Below are 17,251 nucleotides of genomic sequence, written 5' to 3' on the forward strand. Positions count from 1 at the left end.
ATAAGCCTGACGAATTCTCACAAAAATGAAATGGGGGAATATTCTGTGTGGCTTAATTGCCATATATATATATATATATATATATATATACACACACACACACGAATCAATTTCTGTCATTACTGTTGTATTTATCTTTCTCCAGTGATTGCTGATTATAATTTGAGTTTGTTTTGGGTAAATGTCTTCCCCTTAGAACGGATAATTGTTCCTTTTTATTCATGTAATTATTTTGAGATCAGTTTTTTTTAAGATACGTCAGCGATCATGGAACAAATTAAATTCGTATCTCGAGGTACTACTATAATACAAATTACCATAAAAAAAAAAAAAAAAAAATCAAGAACATAATTTCGGGGATCTTTATGTCAAACCTGTGAAGTTGTACAATTCTCGAGTTTGAAAAGATGCACCTGAAAGAAGGTTAGAGGTTATATTGGCAGAGACTTGAAAATAAAATCCAGGATCACAAAAATAGTCTAATTCAAATCCGGTAGACAGATAAAATGGAACAAGGAATAAACAAAGACCAAACATAAGACTTCATTTATTCCTTTACCAATTTTAGCTGTCTTAAAAGAAATAAAAACCTGCCAGAGATGGGTCAGTTTAAAAATTGAATCGGAAAAGTCCGAGTTGCACGACAATGTTCGCTCTACACAGGTCTGAATGCTTCCTTCTTAGAACTGTCCGCCTATGGAACACTGTTCGTCTGGCTTGCTTCTTGACTGACTACAATATCGTTGCCTTCAAGCCCAATGTAAACAAGTTTGGAAAAGTCTGAAGAGGTTTGAACGCTTCTCTCCACTGCCCCAGCAACCTGCTTTTATGATGCCTGGGCACACCTCAAAATCACGTGCGAGACGTGATTTTTCGAGAACTGTTCGAGATCGTGGACTTTAAAAGACCACGGTCGCCATCTTGGATCTTTTCGTTTTTCCTTTTCAGCCCGTACATCAGACAGACACGAGCACGTTTTTGCTGTAAGCCTTTATTTTCCCCACAAAAATAAATTTCTAAAACCCGTCCAACACACGTCAGCATGTAAAAAAAAAAAAACATAAAATAAAAAAAAAAGTTTTAAACCAAACTAACAGGGTGACTCAACGTTGTCCGGGATTGAATGAGGATCACCAAATGTTCTACTCTCCTATACTTCTATTGTCATCAAAATCTATAAAATCGCCCATTTTTAATCAAATCGATTAAGTGTCTGCTCTAGTTAGGAAGCCCCTTTCCCGCAGTACACTGGAAGGAAGCTTCACATGCCTCCTCGTGGTGACAGTCCACAATATATTGTAGCCTACATTGCACTGTGGAGAATCTACCGTTGATTTTTATAAAATTATCTGTAAATAATGGCTTCACTTTCAGCTTAAAATGCAAAAGTCAATTCTGCTCTAAACAGAAACATTAATTTCAAATGTGCAGTGGTCTTATAAAAGAATCTACCGTTGATTTTATGCTTGTATGGTTATAAAACGGATGCATTCTACCAGATGCCAAATATTCACCCACTTCTACTACATTCCATCTGAAAGATCTTTGTAAAACTCTAATAATCCACTAAAGTGCAGTTGCTTGTATCTCTCTTAAACTTGGTTCACTGGGTATATTTGCCAGGTAGTTTTTGAAATTTTTCAGGAGTCCAGTTGTTCCTATAATTACTGAAATGATGGAAATCTTCCCAAGATTCTAGTTTTTGTTCATGTCGTATCCGCAAGTGTCATGTCAGGTCACTTTTAGATTTGCATATTAGACCACAAACATGCCAACTTAGCAGTGACAGTTGTTCCGTTAAATCTATATATATAAAAGGCAAAATGTGTGTGACCATTTCGTGTATGTCTTCAAAAGGCTTTTCTCGCACACGGTCCCGGGTTCGTTACTATCGCTTACAACTGTGTATATAGGTCCTATATAATAATATCTAGGAATTAGGAAAGCGCGTAGCGTATAGATTTATTTACGTCGATTTTTACAAAATTATTGCTATTTTGGCTTCTCGCGTGTTGATTGGGCTTTTTCATATAAAAAGCGAAACTAATTCAAAGTTAACACAATTCTCGGCATCGCGCCCCCCGGGAAACGTCCAGAAGCAATCAGCTTTGATCAATGTTGTACATCAGACAATTGCTATTCAATCTGGACAATTGGGAGCTGGTTTCCCTCTCCCCAACATCTGTTGGGGAAAAAAAAGTCAAATTTGGTGACTTCTATTTGACCTTCTTAATTAGGTCAAATGGAAGCAGCAGAGTTAACTTTTATTGCGCACGCCTGTTTTTATAGTTCAATAAATAAATTCAAACCGATGTATGTTGTATGTCGCAGTGGCCTAATGGGTAACGTCGCCCGGTTTTTTTTCACACATTAATTTCCAACTCAAGGGTACGGGTTTGATTCTCATACTTATCTACCAAAACATTTTTTTTATTATTATTATTTAACCCCCCCCCCCGGAGTTTTGATTTACCTCAAAACACTCGGGCATCGCCGGGTACCCCCCCCCCGTTAGTATCTTATAAAGCTGATCAATATACATACATTCATAAAGACTAAGCACTGAGCAACCCTATATTCGTTTGTGCCCATAATACCATATATTACTTTTTTTTATAACAATACTAGAAGGGAGACCCGACGTTTCCCGGGATTTAATAATGATTAAATCTTATTGTGATTGAAATCGATGAAATCACCCATTTTCAATCAAATCAATTGCATGCGCTAGTCGAGGATCCACCGCGTTGCACTGGGAGAAAGCTTCAAGTGTCTCCCTGCAGGGACTTACTCCACAATACATTATAGTTTACATTGCACCTACTATAAATTATATAAATTTATAAAAAAATTTATATATTATGGCCTAAATTGAATTTTAAAATGCAAAAGTCAAGTATCATAGTTCAATTGTGCTTTAAACAGAAGCATTCAATTTGAACGCGTCCTTGTCATATCAAAGAACCTACTGTTAATTTTATATGCTAGGATTTTCTGCTTGTGTGGTGATAAAACTTCTCAATTGTACCTGTGATATTAGGTTGTATAAGATGCTAATTATTCAAAATCGCCAATTCTGTCATCCGATTTTTACAATTATCGATACCTATCAAAGGCATTCCAATACAAAACATATCTAAGAACACTGCCAGGCACATAAAGTACATTTGCGTGAAATTTCCCAAAATCGTCCCAGTCATTTAAGAGTCCATAGGGAACGAACCCACTATCACATACAAAAAAAAAACAAAAAAAAACACACTTCCTTTTATATCATAGTAGAGACAGAGATTTATAAAACCCAAACCAAGCCATCCCTATCATGTGGATCATTTGAACTACTGTTCACATCTTGTATTATTTTCACAACATTTAGTCAGTGTAACCTCTGCCCTTCTTTAGGTGTGTAATAGATTGGGGCCCTAATCGAGTAGGTTAGCTGGACAAATATGCAAGTTTGCACATTTAAGCTTGAGGCGTTCGAGAATAAAATAGTTTTGAAAACAAATAGTAAATATTTAACAAATTAAGAATTCACCAGAACAGTAAACAAACAAGAGTCTGAGAACATTAGCAAACATTAGCCTCGTTTTTTTTTTCTTGAAGCGTCAAAGATGACACAATTGTGATTTTAGGTCAGAGGCCAGTTTACATTACAAAAGGAAAGTTTTTTTTTATATGATAACGAAAATCGGAGAGAGAGTCAAGAAGTGGAATGCAACAGACATTGAATCGCGTAGTCTACTAAAGAATTCAAAAGTCGGTTCTGGAAACTAAAGTCGGACAAATCTAATGTAAAACTAAGAGAAACGATCCAGCATTCGGACTCAATCCGACCAGATTTACCGAATGGGAAATAAAAACTACATTTGAAACTGTAAAAAAGGTACATTGTTTATTGTTTCAGGAACCATATCCGAAACGTTTGTTGTTGACTTGTTGTACTTTTAATTATACATACGTCATCCAATTCATTTATTTATGGCATAAACTTTCTCCAGTGATCAGAGGACGACATTGAAGCACAGAATCGAGCCAGGTTGGGTAGCTTTCCAAAAACACTGCGCCATTCTAAAATCCAAACGGCTGCCGATAACTTAAAGTTTATTTAATTTATGTCCTCCAAGTAGTTTTATATGGCCTTGATTGTATCACATGAACTAAACAATTAGCCAATCGCATGGAGGGGTTTCAAAAATCACGTAATGCGATTCATTACTGGACACTGCCTGATAAAAAAAAAAAAAAAAAAATTATCCACCCTCCGTCAAACTACTTCCCCACCCCCTTCTATTTGATAAAATCAAAAGTAAAACTCTTAAACTTTTTGACCGTGTCAAACAATCAACCACTGGTCTGTCAAAGTTATGTCTTGAGGATATGTTAGAAGGTAAAAAGAGGCAGAGGAAAACTAAGATGGAGAGAAGATGTTTTTGATTGGACATCTCCCAACAGTTAGGCATCCAACTTGCCCTGGATCAGAAGGAAACATGTGGGTTTGCAATCCGTACAAAGCAGAAGACACGACTAATGATGTTTTATGAACTGGAGTTAATAGTTAAGAGAAATGTCTTATACTCATACGTTTATTGTACATGTTATTTATCTGCTCTTGCTGTGCACTCTCCGAATCTTCAAATTGAAGATCAAAAAAGGTGGTTCCTTCGCCCTTCTAAATCATGTAGCTGAGCTCGAATGGTTTGCACTAGTTTTCAAAAGATTACATGAGATTCCTAAAGATTCTATGCCAAGTCACATGAGATTCCACAAGTCCTAGAGGAGAGGTGGATTTTTCACCCACATTAAAAACCCACCTTATGTTTAACTTTGCTCTCGTGGGGAGACAAGTAAATCGAGATTTCAAAATATTTGTAAAAAGGTAGATATATTTTCTTGCGTTTTTAATTTAAAACTAACTACATTTGACATTTTCTTTTACCACCAAACAAAGTATATTACAACTTGGTCATAAGGAAGGGGCTACAGTTTGGGATGTGTCCGTGTCCAACGGGGGATTGTGGAGAATTGAGCAGCAAGATCTTTGTTCACATTACATTTAAACTTCTGTAGGTTAGTACAGTCAGAGAAGCAGGGAGGGAACTCTACAGTCTAGCAGTCCAAGAAAAAAAACAAAAAAAAACGACACTACTAGAGTAGAAGGTTTTCCGGTATCTAGGGACCTCAACAGAAAGGACGGGATTTTGTTGCTTGTCAGGTTAGTCGGAAATATGTACGTCGAGAGGGCCAAAGTGATAGTTCTGATGAACACATTCCATTGTACCTATTTACAATGCCTCCCCACGGGACAGAATTAGACACCAGGGTCGTTTTTTAATGTGGAGAAAAGGTACAAAATAAAAAAATTGTCTCAGTCGTGAAGGACTGTTCATCCACCGAAAGAGAACAAGAAATGGAAGTGCAGCATCTGCCGGAACATACTATTGTATAGAAGAGGCACAGGGAATAAACATTGCAGCGATGGGACAGAGGCTGGACCTTGGCCGATAGTTCAAGATCTATGGATTTGACTTTTTTTAGACCCTGCCTAAGAGGGAGAAACAAGAGGTGGATACACTAGACCAGATGTGACAAGACTACTCCATGAACGGGCGAATATTAGCTCTGTAAAAATTAAGGTATTGTCTAGTGTTAGTTCGGGTCAAGAGCAAAGTGTAGTATCTGAGTTGGCCATGTGCCTAAGTTTTTTGTTCATCGTTAATTTTGACTGTATTTTTTAACATGAATAAAAGATTTAATATCTCAAAGTGTAGTATCTGTTCTTCAGATGCTGCATTTCAATTTCTTGTTCTGTCAGTGGAGGAGAAATCCTTCACGACTGAGACAATTTTTATTTTTGTTCCTTTTCTCCACGTTAAAAAACGACCCTGGTGTCTAACTCTGCCCCGTGGGGAGGCATTGTAAATAGGAACATATAGTACAGTAGAGAGCGCCAGTCGTCTTTGCAGCAACCTTGGCAATGTCCTCAATGTATTTGTTCGAATTCATGTTGCCTGCGAAGGTTTTCCCAGGCGCATTTTATTTGGATTTGATTTATTTTAATCGAAATTTTTAAAATTTAAATTATACTATTATTAAATTATTAATTGAACAAAATCGTTATAAAACCTTCGGTATTTTTTTTACGACCTGCCCCAGCGTAGTATAACCCCCCCCCCCAACCATGAATGCTAAGAACGGCTTTCGGAATAAACACCGCCTCCCAGCCTCCCCATGTAAAGAATGGCTTTCGAGGTTGGGAGGGTGTTTATTCCGAAAGCCGTTCTTAACATGGGAAGGTTGGGTGTTTATAATATGCAGGGTCGCAGGGGCACGTCGTAAAACTTTACCAAACTATCATTATTGCCTTGCCATGGTAAAAATGCTACTTTAATCTTGACAACATTCTTGGATGTAAGTAACTTAAAAAAAAAAAAAAAAAAAAAAAAAAAAAAAATCGATCTTTTAATTAAACGATGAGCAGACCTGGACGACCCCCCCCACACACACACACACACCCTGCCGTAAAATTACTATCGTCGATTAAAACAGACCTAACTTTCATATTAGCCGGAAAAATCTAAGTTTATTTAATTACTTTTAAATTATAAATTATAACGTTCTGTTATTTTTTTTTCTTTTACACCAAAAATAACGAGAGTTTTGCTGATTGACTGAAAAGTGGGGTATCAATTTAATAGAGCGTTGTAATTTCAAAGTGATCCCCCCCCTCCGTTAAAAGTCATTAAATAAACTTAAAAAAAATCCTGGTAATAGGAAAGTTATCGACGATAATCCGTAGAAAAAAAAAAATATGAAAAGGAATTAATTTTACGGGAAGTTGGGGGGGGGGGGTCCGCCAAATGAGGATTTTCTAAGAATTTTAAAATCATAAATTACACATAAATAACAGCATAGCACGTTCAACATTGTAGCCGGTGCCTATTTGGCAATGGAGGTCGGACTCGTGTACGTCGGCCTACTTTTCTATTCGCCAGTTTGAGTGCTTGTAAATTCCTTTCAAATTTCGATTATCGTGAAGTTTAAACCATTCATTTTTTTTTTTTTTTTCAAACACTAACAAAATATTAAAATGGTCGACTTGTTTACAAAGAAACCGGGTACTCCTTGGGCATTGAGTTCCATGGCGACCAGTATAAAAAAATAAGCATCGCTCGCTCCCTTCCTGACGCAAGCGCACGTAACATTTTGTTTTATTTACTGACCCTGTCGTAGTAACTAAACGATTATTTGCCTCATTTTGAAAAAAAAAAAAAGAAAAAGAAAAAGTTGTACTCTTTATGAATAAAAAAGTTACTAAACATTTATTAATAATGTCTCACTTTTACAGACATTTGTTTTTAAATTTCTTTTTAAATTACGACTTTTTATTAATAGCATTTGCGGATGGGTAAAAAACCGAAAAAATAACTAAACCATTTACTGACAATTTCTCAGTAGCTTGACATTGATAACATTTATTTGTTAAAAGTATTTGTAAAAGTGAGAAATTATCAGTAAATGGTTTAGTTATTTTTTTGTTTTTTACCCATCCGCAAATGCTATTTAAAAAAAAAAAAAAAAAAAAAAAAAAGTCGATAAAAGTCATTTAAAAAGAAATTAAAAAACAAATGTCTGTAAAAGTGAGACATTATTAAATGTTTAGTAACTTTTTTCTTTTAATATTCATAAAGAGTATTTATTTATTTTGAAAAAAAGTTTTAAAGTGACAAATAATCATTTAGTTACTAGGCAACGTCAGTAAATAAAAAATGTTACGTGCGCATGCGCTTGGAAGGGAGCGACACTTGTTTTTTTATGCTGGTCGCCATGGAACTCAACGCCCAAGGAGTACCAAAAATCGAAATGCAATATGCATTGATTTGATGTTGAAATTAAAGATTTTTTTAAATAGGATTTTTGTACTGCAGAATTCGAACCGTGTTTAATATTTAGAAACTAATTCTTAGCGAGAGTGAGTGTGGGCATCGTGTACTTTCATCTAACAATTTACTAAACAAAAAAATACCGTAAAATTGAATTTAACTTTAAAACACGGTAAATTCTTTACGACGTGACCCAGCGGCGTATTATAAACATCCCAACCTCCCCATGTTAAGAACGGCTTTCGGAATACCCCCAACTTTGGAAGCCGTTCTTAAAACGGCGAAGTTTGAGGTGTTTATACCACGCTGGGGCAGGTCGTAGGAAAAAAGAAATACCAAAAATCCTATCAAAAACTAAACATTTTTAAAGCTGTGCATTTTGTAAAAAAAAAAAAAAATTAAAAAAAGTACCACACTTTCTTTTCTTCGAAATATATTTTTGTAATTCAAATTCACGCTATTAGAAAATCGACTTCAATAAAATTTCCACCAATTTATATAACAAATAAAAAATATACATTAATTCAATTCTCGTAATCACGAGAAAAAGGGCTTACACGCAACAGAGGAACTACTGAAGTTGTATTTTTTTTTTTCATTAATATTAGAGTTTAAATAATCGGCACTCATGCAGATTGCAGATCCGTGCTGAAATAATAACGTTATTTAAAAAGCCATTCTTACCATGGGGAGGGAGGGTGTTTTGTACATATTCTGTACTTTAACCTTACAACTGAATAATGAAAAAAAAAAAACAAACAACTTTAATTAAACGTGGAAATACGATTTTAAAATAGCGCGGACCACTCTCTGCATTAGCACCAAATTTTTTTTTTTTTTTTTTTACAAAAAGTAAATTGTTGTCATAGTAGCTCACCATACTTATGACAATCAAACGGAATTGCTCAGTATGTATTTGTTTATATTTATTTATAAGACTTTTATTCAGTGTATTTTTTTCTGATAATTGGTTATAAAAATAATTTCAGTATATTTTACCAAATTTATTATCAGATTAAAAAATAAAAATAAAAACAATTTTTTATGCCATGACGGTTGCTACCAATACTTGGTAGGGTTGCTCCATGTAAAGGTGAAGTTTTTTGTTTGTTTGTTTTTTTTAAGACAAAAAGAAAAGAAATCGAGATTGACTTTTATGAATTACTTAATGACATAGAAAATTTTTAAATAAATTAATGAGAAAATATTTCATTCATAAAAAAACAGTAGATAAATATATAACAGTATTTATTAGATACAAGCTAGGAAAACTGATTTTTTTTTTATATCAAAAGGCTCGACATGTACATTTTTACAAATAATTTTTTTTTTTTTTTTTTTTTTACTGTGGTGTTATTTTTTAATTAAAAATATAAAAAAAAGTGTAATTATTTTTTTAAGGCGAACCAGAAGAGTACCAGACTCAGTCAGCAGCAAACGGTGTTAATCAGATTTAGTTCCTCATGTTAAACTTCATCCGTAATAACTTCTGGCGACTTTCAGTTTACGTAATTTATTAATTAAATTGTTAGGTAAAGCACAGAATAGTTAAAGAAAAAAAAAGTCCCTCCTCCCCATGATAAGAATGAGGTTCTAAACAATAGTCTTATCTCAGTACGGTCCGTAACATACAGATTAAGATATTTAGAAAGCCATTCTTTATAGAGGACGGAGGGAAGGTTTAACTACTTAACAAAACAATTAAAAAATATAAATTCATTAATAAATATTAGTACAAAACTTGGCAAACCAGAAGAATACGCGACTCAAAACATGAACTTCAGGAACCTGAACGAATACCGTTTAATTGCCGAGTTGAGTCGGTTATTCTTTTGGTTTGTCATTTTAAAAGGTTTCCACAGAATAAATTAACCTCCGTATTAATTGAAGATATCAGACCGTGTTCTTGTTTTAAAAAATAAAACAACTATCAACATGCTTATCCCCACTAGAGGAATATAATGGAAATTAAAAAGCCGCAATAATCGGACAGGGCAAAAATAACACGGAGTATTATTTTTGCCCTTACACCGGTTCAAACGCGAGATGAAGCTAATCAAACATTTGGCAGCCATTACAGAGCGGGGTACTTGTGCACTTTTGGTACCATGCTAAACTGATAACGTTATTTTGGAAAGCCGTTCTTAACATGGGGAGGGTGTTTTGTAATTAACTTGAATTTAACCTGAAAAATAATATTTAAAAAATAGCGCGGTACCAAGAGTGCATATGCAACTAGAGCTGAAATGTTCAAGATAATTGCAATATAATTTGGGAAATTGCCTTTTTTTAACAATTTTAAGCATAAACAGGATTAATTCAGAAATAGAATTAAAGACAAATTGGTAATTGTGACCACTGACCAGGTAGTGGTTACCAACACAAAACCTATCTTAAAAAAAAAAAAAAAAAAGTTTTCTAATTGTTTTCAAGTGTGCTGAAAACGAATATCGCATTCAACATTGGGACCGGCAACTAGTTTTTACGATACTGAAAAAATACTTTTCCCTACGTTTCATATAACAAGTTGTTTTTACTTGGTTTCCATCGCAACATTTTCCTTTAAAAAATGATAACTTTTAAAGGTTTTCGTGTATGCTGAAAACAAATATCTCATGTAAATTTTCCACAAATAAGTAGTTTTCTGGATATTAAGCAATACAATAAGTGATGGGATGGCCATTGTACGCGCAGAGGCAGATGTTTTTGCCGAGAAATCATTTCTATTTAAAATAAAGTCAATATTACGAATGTAAATTTGGGAAACGCATCTTTGGAATGTGTCAGCCTTAATAAATAAACGAATTCATATGACGGTAAATTCGGTCGCCATTTTATTTTGATTTCGCGTAATCATCTAAAGTTGACTTATTTTGTTTTGTTTTGACACGTGATTTTCTCAAGTTTACACTTGTGGTGCTATCTGGATTTTAACTCAAATCATCTTTATTAAAGAAAACACCATTTTAATGTTGACAGAATTCGTCTCGCATTCTGTTTTGACAGCGACCTAACGTTTACACAAATTAAGTTTACATACACATTTGTGGGATCTACCACGTTATTTAGCCCGCGATTTCGCGCAAGGCATTCCCCGGTAGAAGCGCCTCAGACGATTAGCAATAAACTAACCCTTCCACAAATGGACAAAGCACAGCCTAGGAAAGTGGACCACTAGAGGAGCATAGTCATACTTCAGCCAACAGGGGAAAAAAGCCATCTCAACAATGACCTAGACCATTGGTTAGGATTTTGGACCGTCGATCTGACATTACTGCTCTTATCTCAAAGGATATGAAGCTCTTTTGTGTATGCACGATTTGTTGTCTTGAAACGGATATATTCCGATTTCAGGGTATTGGCTGTGTGTCGGGGGAAGGGGCACCGATAGTTCCTGTCCCTATATCTTTGTCTCCCCAAGAGGGCAAAGTTAGGTACTAAGTTGGTTTTAAGTGTGATGAAAATGCAACTACACCTGCTAGTATATGTAAGATTTTTTTTTTTTATGGATTCAAAAAGATATATGCCAAATAAGATTAAGGAAATAAGTTATGTAAAGTGTTTCTGGTTCCCAAAGAGGGCTGAGGGAACTAACATTTTTTTTTTTTTTAATAAATTAAAATTATTTCCTTCTCATATTTTCAACCGGACGGCGTCGGGTGATCTTGCCAGTTTTGTGTGTAACGCATGAATGCCGAGTCAGCAGGTTTCTGTTTTGCCATTCTCAGCAGGAAAAAAAGAGAAAAAAAAATCACTATGCGTACGTTAGTTCTTTAATACGACAGGGGTGCGTTCAAAATTCCATGTTTTCTGTTTAGGACGGAGCAACAATTCTAGCACAAAACAGATGTAATACTTGACTTCATTAAAAATGTCAGACATTTAAATGGATGTGTGGGAAAAAAAAAAAAATGCAAGACATTTTAATGGATAAAAAAAAAAAAAAAAAGTCTGCTATTTGTTTACTGTGAGATCCAAAGTAATGTCTGGTTTAAATTAAAATCGGAAAGACCAAAGTCAAGCATTAATACTAATTTTTGAACGCGCCAAAAGAACCCAAATAAAATCGTGTGATCATTTCTGTGCATGTGTTACTTAAATAGTTTTTAATAAATTCAAGCGTAGAATGATAAGAGCAAACTATAAAAAAAAAGTTCATTAGGAAATTAAATCGACCAAACTACATATCGATTTATTCGTACAAAAGTCACGTATTTAAATATTTTAGTTATCTTTAATAGAGTTATTATTTAGTAAATCCATTCGTAACAGAAAAATGAACTGGAGACGCGAATCGTAAATATAACAGTTGAAGCATTTACGAAGTAATCTTCGTAAACGCTTTAAATTTGAAAAGTTTGGAAGTATTTAAACTGTCGAATAGAAATTAATTTCTGCTTTTTAAATTCTGAGCAAATCTTCGTTTTGGAAGCATTTTTATAGGGAGACCACATTGTGGTTTCTTCTGGCTCCTCTGCTCTGTCGGGTTACCACGCTCCCAAGCTTTATCATCTCTCTGAGGAGTTGGTTTATTGCCAGTTGCCTGAGGCGCCCTACCAGAGATTGGCAATGAGGCTGTTCAAGCATGTTTTTGCAGGACCAAAGTGCACCATCTCTTGTGCGTGCGCTGGCTTGCCATCGCCACCTTCCAGCCTTGTGTCACATCTTTCATTGGAGGGGAGGGTTAGATGAAGAGTATGCAAATTTCGACAAACCAGAACAACTCACGACTCGAAGTTCGCAGTGAACGGTGTTAGGTCAAAATTGGTTCCTGATATCAAAATCTTAAAAATCAGGAAAAGTTCTATCTTAAATTTTATTTGAAATAATTTCTTGGTACTTATAAACTTTTGTTACCATGCTGAAATAACATTATTTAGAAAGCCATTCTGAACATAGTTAGAAAACACCATCCTCTCCCCTATTTTTTACTTTCACTTAACGGCGCTATTTTTTTTAATCGCATTTCCAAGTTTAATTAAAGTTTTATGTTTTTTTATTATTCAATTGTAAGTTTAAAGTATAGAATAGTTACAAAACACCCTCCCCGTAGCTAAGAATGGCTTTTTAAATAACGTTATTATTTCAGCACGGAAGTGCACTCACTGCACTAGTACCCACTTAACAATTTAATATAAAATGAATATTATAGAACTTGAAGATACTATTTTAAAAATAGCGCTATAAGAAAAGTGCATACGCATCAATTTCTTTTATAAATAGGTGATTTGATTTTTTTCTTTCGGAAAACATAATTCCATGTTAGTCAATATGAAATAGAATGCCAACTAAAGACTTATCTTTATAAAGTTGATTTATCGAAGTATTTGGGTTTGTTTTGAATGAATATCACGTTTAAAATAGTCGCCGGTAAGTAATTTTTATATTAAGAGCTTCATTATCCAATATATTCCCTCTTGTTTTCATTGGTAGCCATGTTTGTTTTTGCGCACGCGCATTGAATTTCTGCAGGCACGCGCAAAAACAAACATAGCCACCAGTGAAAACAATATAGAATACATTGAATAATAAACATCTTAATATAAAAACTACTTGTCGGCGACAATTTTCAATGTGATTTTCGTTCAAAACAGAGTCGAATACGGTAATACCCCTAAAATAAATTTTAAAATATTCACTTTTTAAATGGTAGGTCTTCACTTTGTATTCTAGTGTACATAGACCAAAATCTTTTGTTCTATGGTATGAATAGTTCAGTTATTTATTAGTTTATTACTTGCTATTAGTTAAATATCGTTTTATCACTAGAGAAAATAAAACTACTGAACACGGGGGAATCTGAAAATCTCACCGGAAGTTATAATATCAGGAACCGATTTTGACCGAACATCGTTTACTGCGAACTTTGATCCTTCTGGTTGCCAAAATTCCTCATTCTGACATTTTCCTTTGATTATTAGTTTTATCTAACCCAACACACACGCATGTATATCCCAACACATTCAATTTAACGATAAAATAAAAAATTTACAAAAAAGGTGTCAAAGAATGTTAAGTTCGACAATCCAAAGACTCTGCAAGAAGAAGCGAAGAAAAATCGTGTCTATTTGCTTTGCTAAAAAAAAAAAAAAAAAAAATGATTAAGAACCTTCCTTTACTACGATCTTCCAATAAAAAAAAAAAGAGGGGGGGGGGCATATTTCTATAAAATACATTTAAATAATTCCTTTTTTAAGTCTATGAACAGAACATTACGTGGATTTGTAGCTAAAAGAAATGCTTAAAAATTAACTAAAAATGTGCTCGTCCAGCAAAAACGAAATTTAATTTCAGAAACTGTTTGTGTTGATGAGCCCCCCCCCCCCATTTTTAAATCTTGAAAAGAATGCATAAGACTATTCCAATTCTTAATTTAGATTCTCTAGAATGCCATCTATTTTCATCCCTTTTTTTTTTTAAGATACGCCAACATCATAAAATTTAAGAAAAAAAAAAGGGGGGGGTTTATTTAATAGTTTTTTTTTACCCGTTTGTTGTTTAACTAAATGGTGCACTTATGTTACCGTGATATTTTCTTTTTAAAGTATTTAAGTTAAACTCACGTTTTATGATATTTTTATTAAATTATTAGATGAAAGTACAGGTTTACAAAAACACCCTCCCCATGTTAAGACTTCAGAACGGTGCCATAAGTGCATAAGTACCAACTAAATTACCTATGCACTTATTGTACCGCGCTGAAATACCGTTATCGTCCAGAAAACCATTCTTAACATGGGGAGGGAGATGTAACTGTACTTTCACCTAACAATAAAAATAATATTCCCCTTGTTTCACGATTTACCGCCCTTGTTTGATCTGTCGTGTTTGTACAAACATCTTTTCTTTCTTTTTTTTTAAATAACATTATTGAATATTTTTTATATCTAAGAATTAAAATAAAAAGAATGAAAATTAAAAAAACAAAACAATGTATGTCTTATTAGATATCAAACATTCAAATTAATAATGAAACATATAGTCTTTAGCATTATTTTATACCGGATGTAAAAATAAATAAGAACGGTCGAATAATATACAAATAAATATAGATGTTTGTTTTTACCCGTTCTGACAATAAAGCATTTCGCGTTTAAAAGTCACCAAGAAATATTGAAAGGGATTTGTGGAATCTATGGCTTGAGCTAACCACAATACGCACGTGTACAAACAGAACGATTCCATAATTGCGTATTGATAAGAACATACCTATGTTATTACTTGAGCAAGATATACGGTATACATAAATAGGAATATTGTAAGCTATATTTTATTGGGTTGTTGGCCATTCTTAGTCATAATCCATTAAGATCCATTATTTAATGCGACGCGACGCGCACCTGCACGTCTTAAATGCAATTTTATAGAAATGCAGTCTTTATTGCCGATGATAATTGAAAATATCAATATAACCAAGAAAGAAAAATATGATATAAACAACATTTATATATGTATAAATATAGACAGATATAGACATAACGTTTAACTATAAAATATGCGAAACAATTGTTTGTTTGTTTTTATGTCCGGTATTTGTTTCCATATAAAATGATGGTTGATTTTTTTTTTTTTTTTTTTTTTTCTTGAAGACGTATCTTTGTCGTCATTATTTTAGAAGGCGGGGAGGGGGTAAATTCTAGTTGTTAAGAGCTGGACATCAAACAGAAGAAAAGAAGAAACTAAAATGGAGCTCTTCTGAAGGGGGGAGGGATAAATAAATAAATAAAATAACTAACGAAATACATTCCTAACCAAATCATTGTATGTTTTTTTTTTTTTTTTTAAATATCTCAAAAAGAAAAAAAAACGTCTACGGTAGATTGTGTACTTACTCATTTGTATACGGTACTATCCCATTATTTTTGTTTGTTTGTTTTTTCTCTTATCAAAACGTCGTGTAAATAGTAATCCAATTTGTGTAGTTCGTCAAAGAAAGGAAGAACACGATGTTGACGACGATGACTAGAAGCCAGGGTCTTTTATTGGTTCCCCTTCTTGGTGCCAAAGAAGCACAATTAGTTCCGACAGAAGCTTGAGAGTCGCAGTAGTAAAAAAAAAAAGAGGGGGAGGTGGGAAAAGGCAACGCGAATAGTGGTATTCCTATTACAGCAATATCGTTCTTCCTTTTTCTTTCTTCTTCACTTCTGGAGGCTGCAGCTACTGTTTAGGATTTAGGAGTGAGTGCGTGAATGGAAGAGAGAGAGCGAGCGAGCGTGTGTGAGAGAATCCCGGCATGTTTTAAGTAACTGAAATGTGGTAAAGAGGAGGAGAGCCCTGATGGTGGAAGCTCTTCTTCTTCTTCTTCTTCTTCCAATAGACTCTGCCTTCATAAATTCATTGATGCACGTGTTGTTGTTGTTGGATGAAGAAGAAGAGAAGAAAGAAGTTGAGATGCAGGGGGCACATCAGCCGTTTACCATTTGTTTGCTGAGGGTTCTCGGGTACTAAGTTAGAATCTTGCACGTTAAACACTAGGTGTATCAGAAATTTGAAGGAATTTTTGACGGATTTAGGAAAACTCGTACCCGGAAAACTCGTACCCGGTAAACTCGACCCTGGAAAAACTCGTCCCCTTTTGCTAGGTAGGAAAACTGGTCCCTTATTGAATAGATATCGATTGAAAACACATTTTATGACCGTTCTTGAAGAAGATGTTGTCTTTAAAAGAGAATACACATCCCATAATATATTTTTTTTTTTAATATTTTTACTTGTTTATTGTTGTTTTAAAAAAATTAAATTAATTTTTCTAAGTTTTAGTTTTCTACCTAGCTTTGAAACTTTTTGGTCTTTCAACTTATTTTAAAGAGCTTATTTAGTTAATAAAAAAAAGTAATGTCGAGTGTTACTTATGAACAAAAAATGCCCGACATAAGAGGATCACGTCTTAAGAGGATAATTGCTCAAAAATAGAAAATTAAAGAAAATATTAAGGTAGATATAGCTTTAAAACGACCTCCCCCCCTCCAAAAGAAAATAAATTTGTATATTTTTAGGTAATGATGCACATCCCATAATATTTAAAAAAAATATTTTTACATGTTTATTGTTTTAAAAAAATTAAATTGATTTTTCTAAGTTTTCGTTTTCTACCTAGCTTTGTAAGTTTTTGGTGTTTAAACTTATTTTAAAGAGTTTATTCAGTTAAAAAGAAATAACAAGTAATGTCAGACTCGACATTACTTAGTTAATCATTTTTAACAAAAAAAATGTCTGAAAATAAAAGAAAATACTGAGGTAGATATAGTTTTAAAACGAGCCTCCCTCACCTCCAAAAGAAAATAAATTTGTATATTTTTAAGTACTGCACAAGTGCCGCCGAAATTACTTTTAAACGATACCCCCTCCCCATGTTAAGAATGGCTTTC

The 17,251-nt window shown here is 33.9% G+C and overlaps 1 protein-coding gene across 1 annotated transcript in view; it reads right to left on the reverse strand.

The window, feature by feature from the left end:
• Positions 1 to 15,996, reverse strand: part of LOC145261208 (D-glucuronyl C5-epimerase-like) — a 366,752-nt gene extending 350,756 nt beyond the window's left edge. The window contains exon 1 of the mRNA XM_080119550.1: positions 15,716 to 15,996. The gene's annotated coding sequence lies outside the window, so the exon portion shown is untranslated. The remainder of the gene's footprint in view (positions 1 to 15,715) is intronic.
• Between the last annotated feature and the right edge of the window lie 1,255 nt (positions 15,997 to 17,251).

This window comes from Euprymna scolopes, chromosome 37 (genome assembly GCF_053919585.1).
Source record: "Euprymna scolopes isolate OS-2025 chromosome 37, ASM5391958v1, whole genome shotgun sequence".
Taxonomy (NCBI): Eukaryota; Metazoa; Mollusca; class Cephalopoda; order Sepiida; family Sepiolidae; genus Euprymna; species Euprymna scolopes.